Below are 25221 nucleotides of genomic sequence, written 5' to 3' on the forward strand. Positions count from 1 at the left end.
CTTCAAAATTAATTTTAAAAGTTACTGAACTCCTAGACTCATGGCATTTTCCAACCACATCAAAGGATTTTTGTAGTTGACCTTGAACAGCAGTTCCCCAGGGGAAATGCTGTGGGCTGCAGGGGACCTGCAGGCAGCTCTGGGCGCCTCCCTGGCCAAGAGGATCCAAGTGTCCACACTCTTATAGTCTGTTCTTGCTGTCTGTTGTTGGGCTCTACCATAGTCGTCTAAGATTTGGGGTAAAACAGAGTTATAAGAGGTGTATTTAATGTAGGACTCACGTGCATGGCTAATATGTTAGTGTTACATCAAAGAGAGAGACCTCATATGCAGCATTTCTTAACTTTTTTGACCAAAAAAAAAAAATCCCTTTGTCCCCATGCAAGCATCTCAGGAGTTGAGAAGCCCCTTGTAGTCTTCACTTGGGCCAACACTTTGTAGTGAAATTATCTCAAGATAGAACTTTACTTCTCTGTAACTGAACCAATAAATTTACCCTTTCGTGATGGCAGCTAGTGACCTAAGGCAGCACAGAAGTTTCTGGTTTTAATTAGGGTCAGTTGAGGAGTTAAGCCCTGGCTCTCTACGGGCCTGTGCCTGTCCTATCCCCACCCAGCCATGGCTGCTCCCTGGAGCCAGTTTCCGAAACGGGTTAACCTAGGTGTCCTGTAGCTCAGTATTACTTCTTAAAACTCACGGTCTTTTCTCCTTCTTATTCTGCAACTTTTGTGGGATTTGGTATGGGGATATAGCAAACCACCCAGCCAGCTTGGGTGGATGCGGAGATCAGAAAAGTGAAATGCATTAATTTCAGCAGTTCCCGATTTTCCCGGAACAGGTAGTCAAACCCGACTTTCTTAAGAATCAGGACTTCAGAAAGATGATGATGTAAAAAAATAAAAAATTTTAAAAAATTTAAAAAAATTTAAAAATAAATAAAAAATTAAAAAATTTTAAAAATTTTAAAAAAATTTTAAAAATAAAAAAATAAAAATAATAAAAAATAAAAATTTAAAAAAATTAAAAAAAAAGAAAGATCATGATGAGCTCAGTACCCCCTTTCAAAAGGTAGCTTCTGCTTCTCTGTTACTCACTTTTAAGTCCTTTGAACTTGTTTCTGTTTCAGTCTGCACACTTCCCTTCCTTTATTGAGTGCATGCTGTGTGCTGGGGTCCTGGACACAAAAGTTGGAACCATTGTACTCGAGGGGCTCATGGTCTTTGGAGAAACTTGGGCTTGCCAAGAGAGCACAATGGGGTAAACGTAATGGAATCAGGGAATGGTGACAGGGCTCTGTCTGGAGGAGTCAGGGAAGGCTTCACTGAGGAGGTGACTCTTGAACTGAGACTTGGAGAAGCCAAAGAATTCTATCAGTAGGATAAAAATGTGAGGAGTGGGTTGGTGGAGATTTTCCATGAAAAAATAATGAAAAACTACATGTGCAAAGGCATAGCTATGGGAGGGAGCCCAGTCTGGCTAGGGAGCAGTACTTTGATTAGGAAAGCTCAAGTGCAGGTGAATAATAACTAGTAAAAGCTCCATTTATTGTTCACTGTATACTAGGTGCTGTGTCAAATGTGTTTTACATACTACCCGATTTCACCTTCCAAGTAAGTCCACGGTGGAGGCGTTCATATCCCCACGCTCCTACCCAGGATACTAACCACCTCCTGCTTGCCTGGGCAGTGTGGGGGGAGGGGGGGTGGGGGAGCAGGGAGAATCAGGTGGAGGGGGCGCCGGTCTGCTCCTGCCCCAGCTCCCTCTCCTGACCCCTGCCTTTCCCCACACCCCATTTTGCCAGTCCTCCCTCCCTCCCCTTCCAGCCACAGCCTGTTTGGGACACCACTTTCCCATCTGTTGGGCTTCTGGCACAGGGAGGTGACTCTTTCGACTTTGGGTGGAGCCAAAAACCAGGCGCCAAGTCAAATACAGTTGTAGGAGTCTCAGGTTGTTTCTCCAGAGAGTCCTCAAAAGAACTGCCCTGTTGTCATTTCCATGGCTTGCGAGGTTTTTTTTTTTTTTTTTTTTTTTTTTCTCCCAGTAGCTCTGGGTCTCATCCAGCCTTTTGGTGCTGAATCATTCAGGAAACCATTCTGCATGGATTTGGCCCTGCTGCCCACTTCCTCACACATCTCTGCCTCTCAGGGGTTTAAAATAATGACAAGGAACAAATGATGGAATAATGGAACAAAGACAAGGGCAAAGAGACCTTGGACAATTTGGGCTGAGGCTTACCCACCCCTGCCCAACTCCCCCCGCCCCCAAGAGTTCCTGAATCATACAGAGAATAAAAGAATCCCTCCTTCTGCCCTTGCCTGGGTCAGAAAACACAGCACAATGTAAACATTCAGAACTGACAAATTGTATGACCATCTGATCCCTGGATCTCCATACCGATAGTGAACGTTCCTGAGCAGTGCACCTTTGTAGGTTCTAGAGAACTTATCTTTCCAGGGTCTCCCAGGAAGCATTTTAGAAAAAGTTGGGTAATCATTTTGCAGAGAGCTGATCTGTTCATTTCTGCCTGGAGGGTTGTAATTGGCAGCAGTCCAGTAGATGGCGTGAAAAGGATCTTTGACAGGGATTGCTGAGAGCTCGGACTAGTAATCATAAATTGGTGATCTGAGAGTGGTGTGAGAAGCGCGGGGTATGAGCAGTGAGGAGCTTGGGGGAGGGGGGAGGACTTGGGTATCGGGTGTTCTTCCTGTCCCTTGGCTCTCCCTTCATTCTTCAGTTGCAGGCGGTTTCCCCTCCAAACCCATACAGTTGTCAGCTGTTGTCTTTGCATCTCCATTAGTCCAGGACCCCTCTGGAGATTAAGGCTTGGGAGATTTTCCTGCAAAGGGCCAGATAATAAATATTTGAGGCTTTTTGGACCGTGCAGGCTATGTTGCAATGACTCAGCTCTGCTACCGTGGCACAGAAGTAGCCACAGACAATATGGAAACAAATGAATGTGGCTGTGTTCCAATAAAACTTTATTCGCAAAAGTAGGCAGGGGGCCTGATTTGGTCCACTGACCGTAGTTTGCTGCCCCCTGGTTGAGATTTTAATCCTCTCCTTTTTTTCATTCTCTTATTTGAATCCTAAGAACAGGAACAAAGTGTTAAAAAGGAAAGCTGTCGGTCTATGCTGTTTCTTTTGGACTTGCCTTCCCTCATTTTTAACATTTCAGAAAATACACTTTGTCTTGTCTTTATAGGTGGTTATTTAAATTGAAAGCAGCTGTGGAAGGCAAGAATCCTAAGTATTTGCTATGTCTGCTGCCATGAAATAGTAATTTTTAATGCACTTTTTGTTTAGTTACATACAGAGTTTATTGGTATATCACAGAATAATTCAGGAAAATGTTATACCATACATTGCCAGGCATGGTATAATAAGTGCTTCTGGTTGGAATGAGTGCATTTACAGGAGCTGAAACCGTTTAGAAATTTAAAAATCATTTAGAAGTGACTTGATGGTATATGGATTCTCTGTGGTGATTCTGTGTGGTCAATCTAGATGGTAACAAGGACGCATTCCTTTATCTTTCATATTCTTGTGAAACATTCTTCTAGCATCTCAGAGTCCTAGGGGAAGTGGAGAACACATAGAAAGGTTTGAGGTAGAGGCACAGGTGAGAAACTGTCCAGGTTTGTCCTGTTGTGGGAGATAGGCGACCACCCCAAAGACCATACTAAGAGCACTCAGCCTCACAGACACAGGGAGGCCCATTCTGGCGTCCTTCCCTGTCAGCCTGTGGTCCTAAGGATAGAGGAGAATTAGCAACTAGTGAGCAGTCTTGTAGTTCATGGTAGCTGGGCACAACCACCCGACTCCCCCTCCCCCAGCTCCCACTGAAATGCTCAATGGCCGCGCGCAGAAGAATGTCCTGAAACTATTTAAGACAAAATGCCAAAGGGAAACAATTAGAACTGATGGCGTGATCCAAGTGGCTTGTTCTCAGTCTAACGTGGCATGATCCCAACTCTGTTTAAGTATTGACCTGTACCCACAGACACAGTCCTAGGATGAAATACATTAAAATGTTAACAGTGGCTATCTCGGTACAATAGAATGACTGACGATTTTCTCTTTCTTGGTCCCATAGTTTAAAAAAGTTTTTCTGTGATAAACAAGCATTGCTTTTATGGCTCCAAAGGTGTTATTTTGAAAAGATGAAGAAGAGGTATCTTTAGCCCACCTTTGGTCTCGCTGAGAATAGGAGTGTAGGCTCCCCATCTACCCTGAAGCAGGCATCCCATTGGTAATGTAAAGTTTCCCTGAGAAAGACATCCCTGCCATAGGCTAATGCTGGGCCACACAGAACTCTGCTGGGCGAGTTCTTTCCCCTCCTGAGCCAGTCAGTGGTGGTGATTAGGAGTCTGTTGTTTTGGGGTCCTGATAGTACCGTTTGTTTCTCTTTTGTTCTTCTTCAAAGAAGATATGGCAATACCTAATTCAGCTTGACTCATTCTTTCCCCACCTCAGCTTACCAAAAGCTACCACAAAGCTAAATGAACAAATGACATCTTTTCATATGTGTTTTAAAAGCAAATTTATAAAGAAATTAATTTCATTTGGAAAGCAGCCCATTTCTTCTTAAAGAAACACGTGTATTTGAAAGCATAGCTCTTGTGTAGAAATTCTTGCTGCCTTAAGAGGTGATGGGCAGGATTCAGGTGGCTTTCTTGAGAAGCTGTTGATAATGGCCTCCTCAACTTTGTAGGGTTAGCCTTATTCTTAGGGCGAAGAGTCTCTCCACTTGCAACCATAGCCCACTTTCCACACAGAGAAAGACCTGCCTGGGAATGGGTCCTGGGTCACAGTTTGGATTGGTGACATTGGACAAGTTACCAAGATTCCTTCTGTGTCTTTCTGCTCCGACTCAAACCATATCCAGCTCAAAGAGAGGCCGCGGGGATCAGGAATGACATATTCACTAAGGAACTCCAGTCCCCCAGTCCATCCCGTCTTAACTACCCCTGCCACATAGTACCAAGTGACCCTTCATTCCATCTTGGTTTCTTCAGGCCATTGTCAAAGTAGTCTTCCTCTTAGAAAGTGGTCTAACTTTTTAGATTAGGGAACACCTGGCCCCTTGGAGAATGTTGATGTCTTAGCAGTGATCACTGCAGTGCTACCAAGAGGACAGATCTCATTGCATCCCACTCTGTCTGCTTTTATTGACTGTTTTAAAATGTAGTTTTTGAAGAATGTCATAAAATAGAACTTAACCTTCTCTTCGATATTATGTTGCAACACAATATTGGATTCTGTCCTTCTAAAGTTTGAACAAACATGTTAAAACCCAGTACTCTTGTTGTAATAGAATTTGCTTAGACGCTTTGATCCTGTTCTTGGTTGAAGAATCTGCTGTACCTTCTAGAAAGAGCATGACTTAATGAAAGAGTGGGTATAAAGTGCTACCCCTAGTATGTGGCCATAGGAAAGCCTCAGTAAGTTATACAGATAATGTCTGGTCATATATAACATAAAAAGTCCTGTGACGTCACCTGTGCCCACCTTCCTTTCTCTTCAAAGGGGCTCATTTTGGCCAGAAGAGGGCACTGTTGAATGTGTGGTCTCCCCCTTGCTAAGGGTGGCAGCTCCAGGGGACCAAAGCCTTCTATTAAATGACAGATGTTTTGGGAATGCTTAACTGGGTTCAGATTTTTCAGGGTATGATTCAAATGGCCAGCATGACGAGTCTACAAGGGCAAAGGTAAAGCAGGCCTTGAGGGGTCTGTCATGTGACAAGGGCAATGAGTATCTTGCCAGTGTCGTGTGATACTTGGTGTGTGCTGTGCAGATGTGATGTATGGTTGGAGGCTCTGTGGAAAGTAGCATGGAGATGATCTGGGGAACGGTTATAGAACTTCCAGACACAACTGGGCAAGCCCAGCCCTCCAGGAGGAAGGAGGAACATGGCAGAGGCCCAGAGATGAGAAAAAAGCAAGACAACCAGGAGCCAGGTTGTTCTGAGCATAAAGTGTGTGAACAGAAGAATGAAAAGTAAGATGGGAGATGTTGGCTGAGTCCAATCACAGAGGTTAATTAAGGATTTTAAAGATTGACCTTGATATCAGAGTAATGGCTAACATCTAGTGAGCATCTATGCTGGACCAGGAGGTCTTCATCTGTCAGAAATGCCATAATGAAATTCTACAGACTGGGTGACTTACAGGCAACAGAAATGTATCTTTCTCCTTTTGGAGGCTGAAAGTCTGAGATCAAGGTGACAGCCCCATTGGGTGGGGAGCCTCTTCTGGGTCACAGATTGCTAGTCAGAACCTCATGGGATAAGAGGAGCAAAGGAGTATCACTCCCATCCGTGAGGGTTCTGCTGCCAAGACCTAATCATCCCCAAGGGCCCCACCTCACAGTACTATCATATTGGGCATTAGGATTTCAGTATTGGCATTTTGGAGGGGATACATTCAAACCATAGCATGGGATGTGGTTCTAAGCATTTTACAAGTAAAACTCATGAAATCTTTGAAACAACTCTGTGAACCGCCACTATCCCCACTGAGATAAGTAGGGCAGGTTGGGTTCCTGTTTTTTTTTTTTTTTTTTTTTTTTTAAGATTTTATTTATTTATTTGACAGAGAGAGAGGGATCACAAGTAGACGGGGGCGGGGGGGAAGCAGGCTCCTGCTGAGCAGAGAGCCCGATGTGGGGCTCGATCCCAGACCCTGAAATCATGATGTGGGCCAAAAGCAGAGGCGTAACCCACTGAGCCGCCCAGGTGCCCCTGTTTGCTTTTTTTTTTTTGGAGATTTTTTTAGGTTGAGATTTTTTAGGTTGCTTCTGGAGAAGGGGTGGGAAGGAGAGGAAAGAGCGGGATTGGGCAGAGGAAGCTGGACTGCAGTGCAGTCTAGCAAAGGCCGTAAACTACCCCATGGGGAGCTCCAAGGCTGAGTTCCCTTCAGCCATGTTCAAAGTTTGGATGCGGGTCCTGCTCTTCATTCCCTTGTGTCAGCCAGTCATTGGATGTGGGTGCCCAGGAATGAGGTGTGGCGACCTCTGGTGAGGTGGCTGTCTGAGGGCAGGGGCAGTTTCTGGAGAGACTCAGTGGAGGGCTGTAGGGCCAGCAGGATCTGGGTGGTATAGCACAGATCCCACCACCCTGAGTTTAAGAAGCTTGCTCAAGGTCACACCACTCATCAGTGGAAGAGGAGGAACTGAAACTAAAGTAGCCTGACCTCAGAGGCTGGCCATTTCACCATTGTACTATACTGCAGTGTATACAGTGGGTTTCGATGGAGATTTTGAAGTAGGAGTAAACTGCAGCTCAAGCCTTACTTTGGCGACCTAAGTCTTAATGGTGACATGAAGAGTAAGTAGGGGAAGAGGGATTTGAAGGTTTTGTTTTGTTTTGTTTTTACAATAAAGGAAATACTCACATAAAAGAGAAAATTCTGAAAGTATGAAAGCATACACAGTGAAAATCTCCTCACTCCTGTTCCCTTGATCCCTGGATACAGCCATCCTTACCAGTTTCTTCTATCTGCTTCCAGACACAGTGTATGTATACTTGGGTATAGACAGATATGGATACCTTATTATATTTTCATACTCTTGTATCACAAGATTCACACTGCTCCAGGCCTTGATTTTATAATCAGAACATAACCTTGATATTGCTACAGTACCAATTATATACAGCTGTCTTTTTCTTTCAGATGGAAGAGGTGTTTCCGTTGTATGATTTACTATAACTTATTGAACCATCCCTCTTGATGGGGAGTTTTGGATTGCTCTCAATTTTCTTCCTGCTGCCCAGCTTTATTGAGATAGAATTGGAATCTAACATTATATAAGTTCAAGGTGTACAGCGTGTTGATTTGACTGCTTTATATGTTGCAAAATGATTACCACCTGAGCATTAGATAACACTTTCATCATGTCACATAATAACCCCTTCTCTTTTGCAGCGAGATCATTAAAATCTACCCTCTTAGCAACTTTCAAGTATATAATACAGTATCATTAACTAAAATTACCATCTTTACATTAGATTCCTATAACTTATCATCTAATAACTGGAAGCTTGTAACTTTTGACAACACCTCCCCATTTCCCCAACCTCCCAGCCCCTGGTAACTACTGTTCTGTTTCTCAGAATATGTTTTAGCTTTTTTTATATTCTACATGTAAGTTATATCATACAGGACTCACCTTTCTCTGACTTATTTCACTTAGCGTAATGCCTTGAAGGTCCATCTGTATTGCACTTAGCGTAATGCCTTGAAGGTCCATCTGTATTGTCACAGATTGCTAGATTTCCTTTCTCACAGTGGGAATAATAATCCATTGTGTATGTATACCATATCTTATTTATCCATTCATCCTTCGATGGACACTTAAGTAGTTTTCATATGTTGACTATTTTGACTAATGGTGCAGTAAACATGGGAGTGAAGATACCTCTTTAAGATTGTTTTTATTTTCTTATCTCTATATACACAGAAGGGGAATTGCTGGGTCCTATGGTAGTTCTATTTTTAATTTTTTGAGTAACCTCTGTGTTTTCCATGGTGGTTGTAGTAATTTATATTCCCACCAGAAGTACGCAAGTGTTCCCTTCTCTCCACATCCTCACCAACATCTGTTATCTTGTCTTTTTGATAGTGACCATTCTAACAGAATTGAGGGGATATCTCCTTGTCGTTTTGATTTGCATTTCCCTGATGAATAGTGATGTTGAGCACCTTTTTGTGTACCTGTTAGCTATCTTCTTTGGAAAAATATCTATTCAGATCCTCTGTCTATTTTTTAATTAAATGGTTTTTTGCTATTGAGTTGTAGGAGTTCTTTATATATTTTGGTTATTAACCCCTTATTTGATAAATAATTTCCAAATATTTTCTCCTATTCCATAGGTTGGCTTTGTTTTTTTACTTTAAAAAAGTTTTAATTGAAGTAAAGTTGATATATATTTCCTGCATACAACATAGTGTGTCAGTGATTATATACATTATGAAATGCCATGATAAGTGTATTACGATATTATTGACTGTATTTCCTATCCTCTACTTTTAATCCCTGTGACTGACTTCTTTTATAATTGGAAGTTTGTAGCTCTTAACCCTCCACCCATTTTGCCCATCCCTCTACTTCCTCCACTTTGGCAAGCACAGTTCTCTGTATTTATTCAAATTCTCTGCCCATTTTTAATTTAGATTATTTGCTTTTTTGGTATTGAGTTGTAACAAGTTCTTGATATATTTTGGATATTAATTTCTTATCAGATAACATCATTTGCAAACATTTTCATCCATTTGGTAGATCACCTTTTTATCTTGTTCATGGTTTCCTTCACTGAGCAAAAGCTTTTGTTTGTTGTAATCACAATTTGTTTCTGCTTTTGTTTCCCTTGGCTGAGGAGACAGGTCCAGAAAACTAACTGCCAAGGTCCAATAGATTACTGCCTTTGCATTTTTTTTAGGAGTTTTAAGACTTCCAGTCTCATATTTAGGTCTGTAATTCATTTAGAGTTTTTCTTATGCATGTAGTTATCCAGTTTTCCCAGCACCATTAACTAAAGAGACTGTTTTTCCGCAGTTGTATATTCTTGTTTCTTTTGTCATAAACCACACATATATGGTCAATTAAGTTATTTCTATGCTCTCAACTCTGTTCTATTGATCAATTTTTGTGCCAGTACCAAATTTTTTGTGCCTATTTTTGTGTCAATTTTTGTGCCAGTACCATACTGTTTTGATTACTATAGCTTTGTAGTATATCTGGAAATCTAATACTGTGAAACCCCCAGGTTTGTTTTTTCTTAAGGTTGCTTTGCCCATTTAGGGTCTTCTCTCCATACAAATTTTAGGATTCTTTTTTTTTAAAGATTTTATTTATTTATTTGACAGAGAGAAATCACAAGTAGACAGAGAGGCAGGCAGAGAGAGAGAGAGAGAGAGAAGCAGGCTCCCTGCTGGGCAAAGAGCCCGATGTGGGACTCGATCCCAGGACCCTGAGATCATGACCTGAGCCGAAGGCAGTGGCTTAACCCACTGAGCCACCCAGGCGCCCCCAAATTTTAGGATTTTTTTGGTTCCAGTTCTGTGAAAACACAACTTGTATTCTTTAAAAAGATTTATTTATTTGAGGTGGGGAGCAAAGGGAGAGAAAGAGAAAATCTTAAGCAAATTCCATGCTGAGTGCAGATCCTGACTCAGGGCTCAGTCCCCTGACCGTGAGATCATGACCTGAGCAGAAATCAAGAGTTGGATGCCTAACCGATGGAGCCACCCAGGAACTCCAACACTATTTGTATTTTGATAAGAATTGCTATTGAACCTGTAGATTACTTTGGGTAGTATGGGCATTTTAATAATACTCTTCCAGTCCATGAGTATAGTATATCTATTTATTTGTGTCACTTTTGATTTCATTTATCAGTGTCATAGTTTTCAGAATAAAGGGTCCTTCTACCTACTTGGTTAAATTTATTTCTAAATATTTTATTTTCTTTGCAGCTGTAAATGTGATTGTTTTATTTCCCTTTCTGCTATTGCTGCTATTGCATTATTAGTGTACCAGAACACAACAGATTTCCTGTATTGATTTTGTATCCTGCAACTTTATGGATTTATAAGATCTAATCATTTTTTGGTGGAATTTTAAGGTTTTCTATTTATAGTGTCATGTCCTCTCAAACAGAGATAAACAATTCTTCCTTACCAATTTGGATACCTTTTGCTTTTCTTGTCTGACTGTAATGGTGAGGATTTCCAGTACTATGTTGAACTAAAGTTCCAGTACTATGTTGAGTGGACATCCTTTCCTTGTTTGTGGTCTTAGGGAAAAGCTTTAAGCTTTCACCATTCAGTTTGATGTTAGCTGTGTGTTTGTCATATATAGCCTCTATTCTTTTGAGGTATGTGTTTTCTATACCTATTAAGGGTTTTCATTATGAAGAGATAATGAATTTTGTCCAAAGCTTTTTCTGCGTGTATTGAAATGATCATATGCTTTTAATCCTACATTTTGTTAATGTGGTCTATCACTTTGGTTGATTGGGATTTATTGACCCATCCTTACATCCTGGGAATAAATCTCACTTGATTATTGTGAATGAAACTTTTAATATATTATTGAATGTGGTTTGCTAATATTTTGTTGAGGATTTTTACATCTATGTTCATTAGGGATATTGGTCTAATTATGCTTTTTTTGGAATGTCTTTGTTTTGTTTTGGTATCAGGGTAATGCTGGCCTTACAGATTATATCAGGGTAATGCTGGCCTTGTGGAATGCTGGACTTGTGGAACAGCTTTTCTGTTACTTATACTTTTTGGAACAGTTTGAGAAAGATAGGTATTAACTATCCTTTAAATGTTGATAGAATTCACATGTGAAGCCTTCTGGTCTGGAATTTTTTGATTACCCATTGAATTTTGTTACTAGTAATTAGTCTTTTCAGATTTTCTGAGATCATATGTAACAGGCAAAAACATTTAAATTTTCTCATTGCCTTTGTACAAGAATCAGTGCATATCTAAATAAAACTGAATTTGTTATAAACATATATTTTTATCCCCAGGGGTACAGGTCTGTGAATCACCAGGTTTACACACTTCACAGCACTCACCAAAGCACATACCCTCCCCAATGTCCATAATCCCACCCCCTTCTCCCAAACTCCCTCCCCCCAGCAACCCTCAGTTTGTTTTGTGAGATTAAGAGTCACTTATGGTTTGTCTCCCTCCCAATCCCATCTTGTTTCATTGATTCTTCTCCTACCCACTTAAGCCCCCATGTTGCATCACCACTTCCTCATATCAGGGAGATCATATGATAGTTGTCTTTCTCTGCTTGACTTATTTCGCTAAGCATGATACGCTCTAGCTCCATCCATGTTGTCGCAAATGGCAAGATTTCATTTCTTTTGATGGCTGCATAGTATTCCATTGTGTATATATACCACATCTTCTTGATCCATTCATCTGTTGATGGACATCTAGGTTCTTTCCATAGTTTGGCTATTGTGGACATTACTGCTATAAACATTCGGGTGCACGTGCCCCTTTGGATCACTAAAAAATGAGTAAAAAAAAAAATGTGCTCATAATATGACTTAATAACAGATATTCATTTCCCCCCTTCAGGTCTTTTATTACCATATTTTTTCTAAAGAAATGTATTAGAAAAATAGAGAGTATGGAACAAAAACTAAGCACTGAACAGTTTTCCTAATTTTCTTCCATTTTAATAAAACATCCTAAAAGTAAAAAAAACAAACAAACAAACAAAAAAAAAAAACTGAATTTGTTAGACAAACATTTTTGCATATGCTGTCTTCTCTTTCTCTTTCTTTGCTTTTATCTTTTGTTTGACTTTCAACAGTTCTGCCTCAATAGCTTTATCTTCCAGTGCTATCTCCTGAGCTTTCTTAAGATCAGCCAATGCTTGATCATATTCTTTTAATCCTTGCCATCCTTGAGCTCTACGGTACAGTGCTTTGGTATTGAATGGGTCTACTTCAAGTGCCTCCAAATAAATGTTGATGGCTCCCTGCCAATTTGACATGTTCAGTTTACAAGCACCAATATTCAGCGTGCCGCTTAAAGCTATAGGTTACCGCTTTGATCTATCTGCTGGCTCAATAACAGTCTTTGAATCCTCCACATATCTTAAAACTTTTGTGTATTTTTTTAAAGATTTTATTTATTTATTTGAAAGAGATTACAAGTAGGCAGAGAGGCAGGCAGAGGGGGTGGAGGAAACAGGCTCCCTGCTGAGCAGAAAGCCTGATGGAGGGCTCAATCCCAGGACCCTGGGATCATGACCTGAGCCAAAGGCAGAGGCTTTAACCCACTGATCCACCCAAGCACCCCAAAGATTTTATTTATTTATTTGACAGAGAGAGAGATAGCAAGCAGACAGAGAGATAATTGGTGGGGGTGGAATTTTGTGTATTTTTTAAATAACCATCTCCCAGTTCTGAGATTTGAAAAAAGTATTCCCAATATTTTTTGTCTTCTGTTATTTACTTTTGCAGGTTTTTCACCTTTCACTTCTACATTTTCTAGTATCCTTGCCACACCCATTCCTTTAATTACTTGGCCAAATACCACATATTTCCTATCCAAGTGAGGAGTCAGGATAGTTGTGATGAAGAACTGAGAACCACTTATATACTGCAGCTTGCATCTGCCATGTTTGAAAAACCTTCCCAATCACACTAATAGAAATTTTCATCTTCGAATTTAGCACCATAAATACTTTCTCCACCTGTCTCAATTTGATTTGAGAAGTCTTTGCCCTGAATCATAAATTTCTTAGTAATTTGATATTAAGGGCATCCTAGGAAATGGACAGTTTTCCCGGTGGTGGGTCCAATGCCTTTTTCTCTTGTATGCAATGTGTGAAAATTTTCTGCAGTTTTGGGTACATATCTGCAAACAATTCTGAGACAATTCAACCAACTTATTCACCTCTAATGTCCATGTCAAGGAAGGTTCTGAGGTTACTGGGGTTGGAGGGCGTAGTTTGGGGGGATGAGAGTGACATTTTGAATTGCAGATGCACTTGGGAGTGAACTCGGGAGAACCTTGTGCACAACCAGCAGCTCTTTTCTTATCCTTCACTTGCAGTCTGTGTCTTTAGGTGTAAGGTGAGTTTCACATAAGCAGCGTACAGATGGGTCTTGTTTTTTTAATCCTTTTGGTCTGTATGTCTTGAGTCCATTTATGTTTAAAGTAATTATTGATAAGTATATACTGGTTGCCATTTTATTCATTGTTATCTGGATGTTTTGTAAATCTGTTTTTCTCTTTTGCTCTCCTGTTTTGTGGGTTGATGGTTTCCTTTACAGTTATGGTTGGCTCCCATGTTTCCTTTCTCTTGTGTATTTACTTATTTATTTATTTTTGTATCTGTTACAGGTTTTTGGTTACCCTCTGGTTTATATATAACATCTATGTATATAGCAGTCTATGTTTAGTGGCTGGTCACTTAAGTTTGAACCTATTCTAAAAGAACCAATTTTTAGTGCTGTCTCCACATTTTATGTATATGTCACGTGTTACATATTTTTACTTTGAGTATCTTCTGACTAGATTTTATAGATGTAATTATACTAGTTTTGTGTGTTCACCTCTATACTGCCTTTATAAGTAATAAATCTATTACTTTTTCTATATGTTTGCTTTTACCTGTCAATTTTTTTCCTTCTGTAACTTTCTTCTAGTTATGGCCTTTTCTTCTCCAATTAAATAAACCTGTCAGGTAGAGTATTCTTTGCTGTAGGTATTTTGCTTTCAGCACTTTGAAAATGTTGTGCCACTCTCTTCTGGCCTGCAAAGTTTCTGCTAATAAATCACATGATAGCCTCAGGGAGTTTCCCTTATATGTAACTATTTTTCTTTTATTGCTTTTAAGTTTTTGTCTTTCCATTTAATCTTAGTTATTTGAATTATTATATGTTTTGGTGTGGACCTCACTGAATTCATCTTATTAGGGGTGGTCTGTGTTTCCTGGACCTGGATTTCTGTTTCCTCCCCCAGATTAGGGAAGTTGGTAGCTATTAGTTATTCAGATAGGTTTTCTGCTCCTTTGTCTCACTCTTCTCCTCCTGGGACCTCTAGAATGGGAATGTTATTATGCTTGATGAGGTCACAGAGGTCTCTTTAACCTACCCATTTTAATATTCTCTTAAGCTTTTATTTTGTTAGTTTCAGGTGTACATAGAGTGCTTTACCAATTGCATACATCACCAGCTCCTTCCCAACAAGTACACTTTTTAATCCACATCGCCTGTTTAACAATTTCCTTCCCATCCCCAACCTCCCTTCTGGTAACCATCAGTTTGTTCTCTAGTTAAGAATGTATTAGTTTGAATCTTTTTCTTCCCTTTGCTCATTTCTTAAACTCCACATCAGTGAAATCATATGGTATTTGTTCTTCCCTGAATGATTTCTTTCACTTAGCATAATATTCTGTAGCTCCATGTTGTTGTAAATGGCAAGATTTCGTTCCTTTTGGTGGCTGAATAATATTCAATATTACTCATACATAGATGTATGTATATATCCATTTCACATCCTCTTTAGCCATTCATCAACTGATGGACACTTAGGCTGCTTCCATATCTCCACTATTATAAATAATGTTGCTATAAACATAGGGGTTCAGGTATTCCTTTGAATTAGTGTTTTGGTATGCTTTCAGTATGAGTAGTATGATTGCTGAATCATAAGGTAGTTCTATTTTTAACATTTTGAGGAACCTTCATACTGTTTTCCATAGTGCTACACCACCAGTTTTCATTCTCACCAACAGTGAAAGAGGGTTCCTTTTTCTCCACATCCTTGCCAACACCTGCTGTTTCTTGTGTTGTTGACTTTAGCCATTCTGACAGCTGTGGGGTGATATCATGGTTTTGATTTGTATTTCCCTGATGATGAATGATGTTGAGAATTTTTTCATTTGTCTGTTGGCCATCTGGATGTCATTTTTGGAGAAATGTCTGTTCATGTCTCCTGCCCATTTTTTAACTGGACTGTTTTTGAGGTGTTTGATTTTTGTCAGTTTTTTTAAAAAACATATTTGGATACTAACCATTTACTGGATATGTCATTTGCAAATCTCTTCTCCCATTCCATAGGTTTCGTTTTAGTTTTGCTGTTTCTTTTTTGTGCAGAAGCTTCTTATTTGGATGTAGTCCAAAAAGTTTATTTTTGCTTGTGTTTCTTTTGCCCCAGGAGACCTATCCAGAAAAAAATTGCTATCGGCAATATCAGAGAAGTTACTGCCTGTGTCTCTTCTAGGATTTTTATGGTTTCAGGTCTTTGGATCTTTAATCCATTTTTAATTTATTTTTGAGTATGGTGTAAGACACTGGTCAGGTTCATTCTTTTGCATGCTGTTATCTAGTTGTCCCAATATCATTTATTGAAGAGACAGTATTTTTCCCATTGGATATTCTTTCCTGCTTTCTCAAAGATTGACCATGTAATACTGGGTTTATTTCTGGGACTTCTGTTCTTTTCCATTGATCTATGTGTCTTTTTTTGTGTGTGCCAGTGTCATAATGTTTTGATTACTACAGCTTTGTAACAGAACTGGAAGTCTGGAATTGTGCTATCTCCAACCTTGCTTTTCTTTTTCAAGGTTGCTTTGGCTATTTGTGGAGACTTTTGTGATTCCACACACATTTTGGGGATTTTTGTTCCAGTTCTGTGAAAAATGCTGTTAGCATTTTGATAGGGATTGCATTATATGTGTACATTGCTTTGGGCAGTGTAGACATTTTAACAATATTTTTCTTCCAGTCCATGAGCATGGAATGTCTTTCCATTTCTTTGTGTCCTCTTCAATTTCTTTCATCAGTATTTTATAGTTTTCAGAGTACAGGTCTTTTACCTATTTGGGGTTAGGTTTATTCCTAGGTATCTTAGTGTTTTTGGTATGCTTGAAAATGGCATGGTTGTTTGATTTCTATTTCTGCTGCTTTGTTATTGGTGTATAGAAATGCAACAGTTTTCTGTACATTGATTTTGTACCTGGTGACTTCAATGAATTTGGGCCAGTTCATCTGTTTTTTGGTGGAGTCTTGGGTTTTCTATATATCCTATCATGTCATTGGCAAATAGTTAAAGTTTTACTAATTCTTTGTTGATTTGCATGTCTCATCCCTTTTTGTTGTCTGATTGCTGTGGTTAGGATTTCCAGTACTATGCTGAAAAGAAGTGGTGAAAATGGATATTCCTCTCTTGTTCCTAACCTTAGGGTAGGTCACTTTTTCCCAAGTGAGGATGGTGTTGGCTATGAGTTGTTCATATCGGGCATTTATAATCTTGAGGTATGTTCTCTCTAAACCTACTTTGTTAAGGGTTTTTACCATGAATGAGTGTTGTACTTTGCCAAATGCTTTTCCACATCTATTGAAATGATCATATGGTTCTTATCCTTTCTCTTACTGATCTATCACATTGATTTGCAAATATTGAGCCATACTTGCAGCCCAGGAATAAATCCCACTTGATTGTGGCAAATGAATTTTTTAATGTATTGTGTTTGGTTTGCTAGTATTTTGTTGAGGATTTTTTAAATATTTATTTATATGAGATGGGAGTAGGGGCGGAGGGAAAGAGAATCTCAAGCAGATTGCTGAGCATAGAGCCAAACACAGGGCTTGATCTCATGACCCTGAGAACTTGATTTAAGCTGAAACCAAGAGCTGGACACTTAACTGACTGAGCCACATAGGTGCCCCTTTTGAGGATTTTTGCATTTATATTCATCAGAGATACTGGCCTATAGTTATCCTTTTGAGTGGTGACTTTATCTGGTTTTGGTATCAGGGTAATGCTGGCCTCATAGAATGAATTTGGGAAAGTTTCCCTTCCTTTTTCTGTTTTGTGGAATAGTTTGAGAAGGATAGGTATTAACTCTTCTTTAAATGTTTGGAATTTTCTTTTGAAGCTATCTGTTCCTGGAGTTTTGTTTGGGAGTTTTTTCATTTGTGATTGAATCTCTTTGCTGGCTATCAGTCTTTTCAAACTTTCTATTTCTTCCTAATTCAGTTTTGATAGTTTATGTTTCTGGAAATTCATCAATTTCTTCCAGGTTGTCCAACTTGCTGGCATAGTTTTTTTTTTTTTAAATAATATCCTCTTATAAGTGTATTTCTGTGGCGTTGGTTATTCTTACTCTTCTCATTTGTGATTTTATTGAGTCTTTTCTCTTTTTTTTCCTGGTAAGTCTGCCTAGAAGTTTTTCAATTTTATTGATCTGTTCTATTGTTTTGTTAGTTCCTGTATAACTTATTTCTACTCTAATCTTTATTATTTTCTCTTTTCTGTTTAGTTTAGTTGTTCTTTTCCTAGCTCCATTAGGTATATGGTTAGGTTATTTGAGATTTTTCTTGCTTCTTGAGGTAGGCTTCTATTGCTATAAACTTCCCTCTTTGTACCACTTTCACTGCATCCCAAAGGTTTTGAATCATTTTTAAAAATTTTCCTTTGTTTCCATGTACTTTATTTCTTCTGTTATTTCCCACTTGACCCATTGATCATTTAATAGCATTTATTTGTGGTCTTTACAGATTTTCTCATGTGGTTGAATTCTATTTTCATAGCATTGTGGTCCGAAAAGATGGCCTATATAACTTCAGTCTTCCTGAATTTGTTGAGGGTTGTTTTGTGGGCTAATACGTGATCTATTCTGGAGGATATTCCCTGTGTACTTGAAAAGCCATTGTTTTCTTACTGATCTTCTGTTGAGATGATCTATTGATTTAAGTGGGGTGTTAATGTCCCCTACTATTACTGTGTTATTATCAATTTGCTCCTTCATTACCTGTTTTTATAATTTGAGTCCCTCCATGTTGGTGCATAAATATTTATAATTCTTATTATTATCTAATGTCCTTCTTTGTTTCTTGTTACAGTCATTGTTTTAAAGTCTGTTTTATCATCTGAAACTAATGATGTATTATCTGTTGGCTAATTGAATTTAAATTTAAAAATGATCACAAAAATAGTCTGTTTTGTCTGATGGAAGATTGGCTAGGCTGGCTTTCGTTTGACATCCATTTGCATAATAAATATTTCTCCATCCCTTCACTTTCAATATGTGGGTGGGTTTACGTCTAAAATGTATCCCTTGTAGATAGCATATAGATGAGTTTTTAATTGTTTTTATCCCTCCTCTCACCTTTTGTCTTTTGATTGGAGGATTTACATTCAAAGTAATTTTTTAAATCTTTCTTTTTTAAAAAAATTTTTAAAAATTTATTTATTTTCAGCATAACATTATCATTATTTTTCATCACACCCAGTGCTCCATGCAATCCATGCCCTCTATAATACCCACCACCTGGTACCCTGACCTCCCACCCCCGGCCACTTCAAACCCCTCAGATTGTTTTTCAGAGTCCATAGTCTCTCATGATTAACCTCCCCTTCCATTTACCCAAACCCCCTTCTCTCTAACTCCCCATGTCCTCCATGCTTTTTGTTATGCTCCACAAATAAGCGAAACCATATGATAATTGACTCTCTCTGCTTGACTTATTTCACTCAGCATAATCTCTTCCAGTCCCGTCCATGTTGCTACAAAAGTTGGGTATTCATCCTTTCTGATGGAGGCATAATATGTATTTATTTTTTTTAAGATTTTATTTATTTATTTGAAGAGAGATCACAAGTAGGCAGAGAGGTAGGTGGGTGGGGAGAGAGAAGGCTCCCTGCTCAGCAGAGGGCCTGACTCAGTCCCAGAACCCTGAGATCATGACCTGAGCTGAAGGCAGAGGCTTAAGCCACTGAGCCACCCAGACGCCCAAAAGATATGTATTTATAGCGATTACTTGTTTTGCAGTTGTTTCTGAAGATTTTCTCTCATCCTTTCTTGTTTCGATTTTTTTTTCTTATTTGTTACATATTTATTTGTGGTTTTTAAAAAAAAATTTTGAGAAAGAGAGAGTGCTACCGGGGTAGGGGGGTAGTGCGAAGGGAAAGGGAGAGAGAGAAAATCTTAAGCAGATTCCCTGCTGAGTAAGGAGCCTGACTTGAGGTTTGATTTCAGAACCCTGAGATCATGACCTGAGCCAAAATCATAATTTGGATGCTCAACCTACCCAGATGCCTCTTATTAGTGGTTTTTGGTTTGTGGTTGGGTTTTTATGTAACACTTTCTGTACATAGCAGTCTATATTAAGTTGAGGGTTGTTTACATTTGAACCCATTGTTTACTCCTCTCCATGTTTTTGGTATATGGCTTCATATTTAAAAATCTTTTATTTTGTGAGTTCCTTTATTTTTTACAGAAACACTCATTTATTCCCCTCCTGGCTTTTGTGTTTCCTACCTTTATACTATCACTCCTGGATTTCCTTTCTACTCAAAGAATCCCCCTTAATATTTCTTGCAGGTCATGAACTCCTTTAGTTTTTGCTTGTCTAGAAAGCTCTTTATCTCTCCTTCTAGTCTGTGTAATATCCTTGCTGGAAAATATATTCTTGACTGCAGTTTTTCCTATTCAGTACTTTGAATATATCATGCCACTCTCTTCTGCTTTGAAAGTTTCTGCTGCAAAATCCCCTGCTAGCCTTAAGGGGTTTCTTTTGTGTATTAATGTCTTCCTTTGCTTCTTTTAATATTTTTTGTCACTATATTTTGCCATTTTAATTACAATATGTTTTGGTATGGATCTGCCTTTGTTGATTTTGTTGGGGGTTCTGTGTGCCTCCTAGATTTGAATATCTGATTGTTTCCCCAGATAAGGGAAATTTCAGCTATTATTTCTTCAAATAAACTCTCTGGCTCCTTTTCTCTCTTCCTTGGGTACTCCTATAATGTGAATATTACTGCATTTGATGAAGTCAGTCATTGAGTTGTCTTGAGTATTCTCATTTTGCATAATTTTCTCTCTTTCATTCAGCTTGATTACTTTCCATTACTCTGGTTTCTAGGTCATTATTTCTCTACTTTGAAAGTTTCCAGCCTGCTGTTCTCTTCACCAAACATGTTTCTCATTTTGTTGATTAAGTCCTTTATCCCTGCTATGTTATTCATCTCTGTTTGTTGGTCTCAGTGATGCCTTCTACTCTTTTCTTAAGCCCTGTGACTATCTTCTTGATGATTACTTTAAATTCTCTATTAAGCATTTTACTCATATCTGTTTCACATATGTCTCTGGTTGTGGTCCTGTCCTGATGTTTCATTTGGGACAAATGCCTCTGTCTTCTCACTTTGTCTAAGTCTCTGTGCCTGCTTCTTTGTCAGGAAAGTCAGCTAGATCTCCTGTTCATGAGGGTAATGGCTTTATGGAGAAATTCTGTAGTTCCCTGATATAGTGTTCCTTATTCCTCAGGGATTACCTTCAGGGAGTATCTCCAGTGTGTGCTGTGTGCACTATGTTGTTTAGCACTTGCCCCTTTGTCTTTCAAGCCAGTCACCTGCAGAGGCTCTATTTGTGGGCAATGTTTTGTCCCTGGACTGAATGAGGCAATTTTTAACTAGCTATGTTCTGGCCTGCTAGTGAAATGACATTTGTCACCACCACTGTCAGAACTGATGTCCTGCAAAGTTCCTGGGTCAGGAAACATGGTGTGGGTAAGGGTTTGGGTTGATCTGGGGAATAGGGCCTGCCATGCTGGGACTAATGCAATCATGACTGGGAAGGCACTTCCACTGGAGTGGGTCGGGGGAAGTTTGGTGTAAGCAAAGTAGTCAGCCAGTGTCTGCACTACACTGATTCCTGCAGTTATGCTATGGGACCAGGGAGGGAAATGGCATCTGCCAGTTCCTTTGTTCCCTGTGAGGGATGTCTCCATGAATGCTGCCTCTCTGGGATGTACTCAGAGAGGTACAAATAACCTCCCCACTGTGTTCCCAGATGCTCTTCAGATCAGTTTCCATGCTGTATATTGTGGGCTGTTTTCCCTGTCTTCACTCCAAGAGCAGCATCTGGGCTGTCTCAAAGCAAAGCCCAATGACCTTTAAAACTCTGGACTTTAAGCCCATGGGTTTCCAAAAATCAGAAAATTTGGCCTCTCTCGCTTTCTAAGCCACTTGCTGTGGGGATTAATTTCCCCTATGCACTCCTGCCTTTCACCCTTCTCTGTGTCCATGGTGATCACTATCTGTTTCTCTCTCCCAACCATGTCTCTGCACTTTCCATCTTCTTCAATGTGGCCTTTTCTCTACCTTTAGTTAAGGAGTTTGTTCTGCGAGTTTTCAGGCTTATTTCTGGGGTACGTAGGATGATTTGATAATTATCTAATTGTATTCTTGGGGTGGGGCAAACTAAAGGTCCTCTGCCTGCTGTCATATTCCCTTCTCCTATAATATACTTTCATCTTTTGGCTGCTCAGCTTGATTACTTTCCATTACTCCATCTTCCAGTAAGTTGATCCATTCTTCGGCATCCTCTAATCTCTTGTTGATTCCTTCTAGTATACTTTTCAATTCCATTAGCGTATTCTTTGGCTCTGTTTTATTTTGTCCCATTGTAGAAGTTCTCACTGAGTTAATTTACTTTTCCCTCAAGTCCAGTGAGTATCAACCATATTACTTATCTGTTTCATTTTGCTCTTTTTTTTACTTTTTTTTTTCAGTGTTCCAGAATTCATTGTTTATGTACCACATCCAGTGCTGCATGCAACACATGCCCTCCACAATACCCACCATTAGGCTCACCCAACCTCCCATCCCACTCCCCTCCAAAACCCTCATTTAGTTCCTCAGAGTCTACAGTCTCTCATGTTTCATCTCCCCCTCTAATTCCCCCCAACTCCCTTCTCATCTCCATCTCCCCATGTCCTCCGTGTTATTCCTTATGCTTCATAAATAAGCATATGATAATTGACTCTCTCTGCTTGACTTGTTTCACTCAGCATAATCTCTTCCAGTCCCGTCCATGTTGATACAAAAGTTGGGTATTCATCCTTTCTGATGGAGGCATAATACTCCATAGTATATACAACAACATCTTCTTTATCCATTCGTCCATTGAAGGGCATCTTGGTCTTTTCCACAGTTTGGCAATTGTGGCCATTGCTGCTATGAACATTGGCACTTCTTTTCACTACATCTGTATCTTTGGGGTAAATACCCATTAGTGCAATTGCAGGGTCATAGGGAAGCTCTATTTTTAATTTCTTGAGGAATCTCCACACTGTTCTCCAAAGAGGCTGCACCAACTTGCATTCCCACCAACAGTGTAAGAGGGTTCCCCTTTCTCCACATCCTCTCCAACACATGTTGTTTACTGTCTTGTTAATTTTGGCCATTCTAACTGGTGTAAGGTGGTATCTCAATGGCTGATATCCAATATCTATAAGGAACTCCTCAAATCAACACACACAAAAACAGATAATCATTTTGGTTTTTTACCGTGATTTTTTTTTTTAATTTGAGATACATGTCTCTGTCTCCTCATTTTGTCTCTCTGTGCTTCTTTTTATGTATTAGGTAGGCCAAATTAAGTTTTGAAAATAGTGGCTTTTTGTATATGGGATCCTATAGTGCCCTGTGGTCTTGTTCCCTCAGGTCACTAGAACCAGGTGCTCCAGGGATGTCCCCTGTGTGGGCTCTATATGTGCTCTTGTTGTGGCTAAACTATGATTGATGTGAGCAAGCTCATAAGTGGAGTTGGCCCTCAGCTCAGCTGGCTGCAATGACCCACTTTACATGCTGTAGGCACACTAGTATATAGGCGTTCCTTCCTATGTGCAATTTAGAGGCTGGCTGGCTGGTGGGTGGGGTTGGTACTTAACCTGAGTTACCACTAGGTACTTACCACTAGGACTTAATACTAGAACAGCTGTGAGTATACTGAGGAGTAAGGCTTGCTCCCTGCACAGCCAGTGAGAGGCTTGGCTGCAGTAGCTGTGGGTATACTGGTGTGTGGTGTTAGCTAACCCCCACCTCAGGGCAGGAGTCACTTTGGAAAGGTGCCAGTCCCATCCAGGGCTGCCTGATGGGTGTGGTGGTGCAGGAGCCACTCTGGAGGACTGCCTGCTGGGGTGAGATTTGCAGTGCTAGCAAGGTAGATGTGACAGCCAGTGTTAACTCTCTCCAAGTGTCAGGCTGCCTAGGCTGGGGAAGGGCAGGAAAAACGGTATCTGTCAGCACTTTTGTTCCTGGAGGAATCTGCAGGTGGCTGCACTTTTGGCCCTCATCTTAAAATTAGTCAACATTTTTTTTTTCACATATATCCTAGGTGCTTTTCAAACTGTTTGGGCTGAGTTAGTTGGAATGCTGGCTATCCTCGGGCTAATAATACATTATATGTTAATAAAAAATTATTGGGGAGGGTATATGTTTTGGTGAGTGCTGTGAAGTGTGTAAACCTGGTGATTCACAGACCTGTACCCCTGGGGATAAAAATATATGTTTATAAAAAATAAAAAATTATATAAAAAAATACAAAAAAAATCCTAAAAAAAAAAAAAAAATTAAAAATTTAAAAAAAAAAAAAAAACCACTGACTTTCAATGCCAGACATTATGGGGATTTGTTTTCCTAGTGTGAGTCCCTAGGGCAGGGGATTAGTGCCCCATGTGGAGTGTGATACCCTCTCTTTTCCATGCTTGTGATATTCCCTAATTTTGTGGTTGGTTGCACCAGGGTTTTAGTTCCTGATTGCATTTCTACCCCTTCTTACCCCTTTCAGTATGGGCTTCTCTCTACAACTAACTGTGGAGGATCTGCTCTACCTGTTTTTCAGGGAGAGTTGCAATACATGTGGTTGTCTCTGTCTGTGGGGCAAGTTGAATTCAGGATCCTTGAACTCCACCATCTACCCAGTCTAGGAGGTTTATTCATTCGGTTCATGGTTCTTTTGCTGTACAGAAGCTTTTTAGTTTGATGGAGTCCCACTTGTTTACTTTTGATTTTGGTGCTTTTCTGTTTTGGTGTTAAATCCAAAAATTCATTGCCAAGACCGGTGTCTAGGAGCTTACCCTTTGTGTTCTTTCAGGAGTTTTTTATTTTCAAGTTTTTCATCTAAGTATTTTTATTAATTTTGAGTGAATTTTTGTGTATGGTGTAAGATGGGGTTCCAGGTTTCTCAGCACCCTTTATCAAAGAAACTGTCTTCTCCCTACTACTATATATTCCTCTCTTCCTGTTGTAAATTGATAGTATATGCATAGGTTTGTTTCTGGACTCTCTTCTATTGATCTGTGTGTCTTTTTATGCCAGTATCATACTATTTGACTACTGGAGTTTTGTGGTACAGTTTGAAATTAGGAAATGTGTTGTTCCACCTTTGTTTAGAATTGTTTTGGTTATTCAGAGACTTTTTTTTTTTTTAAGATTTTATTTATTTGACAGAGAGAGATCACAAGTAGGCAGAGAGGCAGGCAGAGAGAGAGAGAAAGAGAGGAGGAAGCAGGCTCCCTGCTGAGCAGAGAGCCCTACGCGGGACTCGATCCCAGGACCCTGAGATCATGACCTGAGCCCAAGGCAGCGGCTTAAAACCCACTGAGCCACCCAGGCGCCCCTATTCAGAGACTTTTGTGGTTACATACAAACTTTATGATTATTCCATTTCTGTGAAAAAATTCATTAGAATTTATATAGGGACTGAATTTAATTTTACAGTGTTTTGGTGTACAGGCCTTTTACCTCCTTGGTTAAATTTATTCCTAGATTTTATATACCCTTTGGTGTGGTTGTAAATGGGTTTTCTTAATTTTACAGAACTTTTTTATTCTAACAGCTTGTGGCATTTCAGGGTTTTCTAAATGTAATTATTATGTCCCCTGTAAAT

The 25221-nt window shown here is 39.5% G+C and overlaps 1 protein-coding gene and 1 pseudogene across 1 annotated transcript in view; one reads left to right on the plus strand and one right to left on the minus strand.

Annotated features, from left to right (window-relative positions):
- The window catches only part of CCDC3 (coiled-coil domain containing 3), a 122081-nt gene that overhangs the window by 86249 nt on the left and 10611 nt on the right, over window positions 1–25221 (plus strand). The window lies entirely within an intron of this gene.
- Window positions 12268–13509, minus strand: LOC131838183 (peptidyl-prolyl cis-trans isomerase D-like; annotated as a pseudogene).

This window comes from Mustela lutreola, chromosome 8, assembly GCF_030435805.1.
Source record: "Mustela lutreola isolate mMusLut2 chromosome 8, mMusLut2.pri, whole genome shotgun sequence".
Lineage (NCBI taxonomy): Eukaryota > Metazoa > Chordata > Mammalia > Carnivora > Mustelidae > Mustela > Mustela lutreola.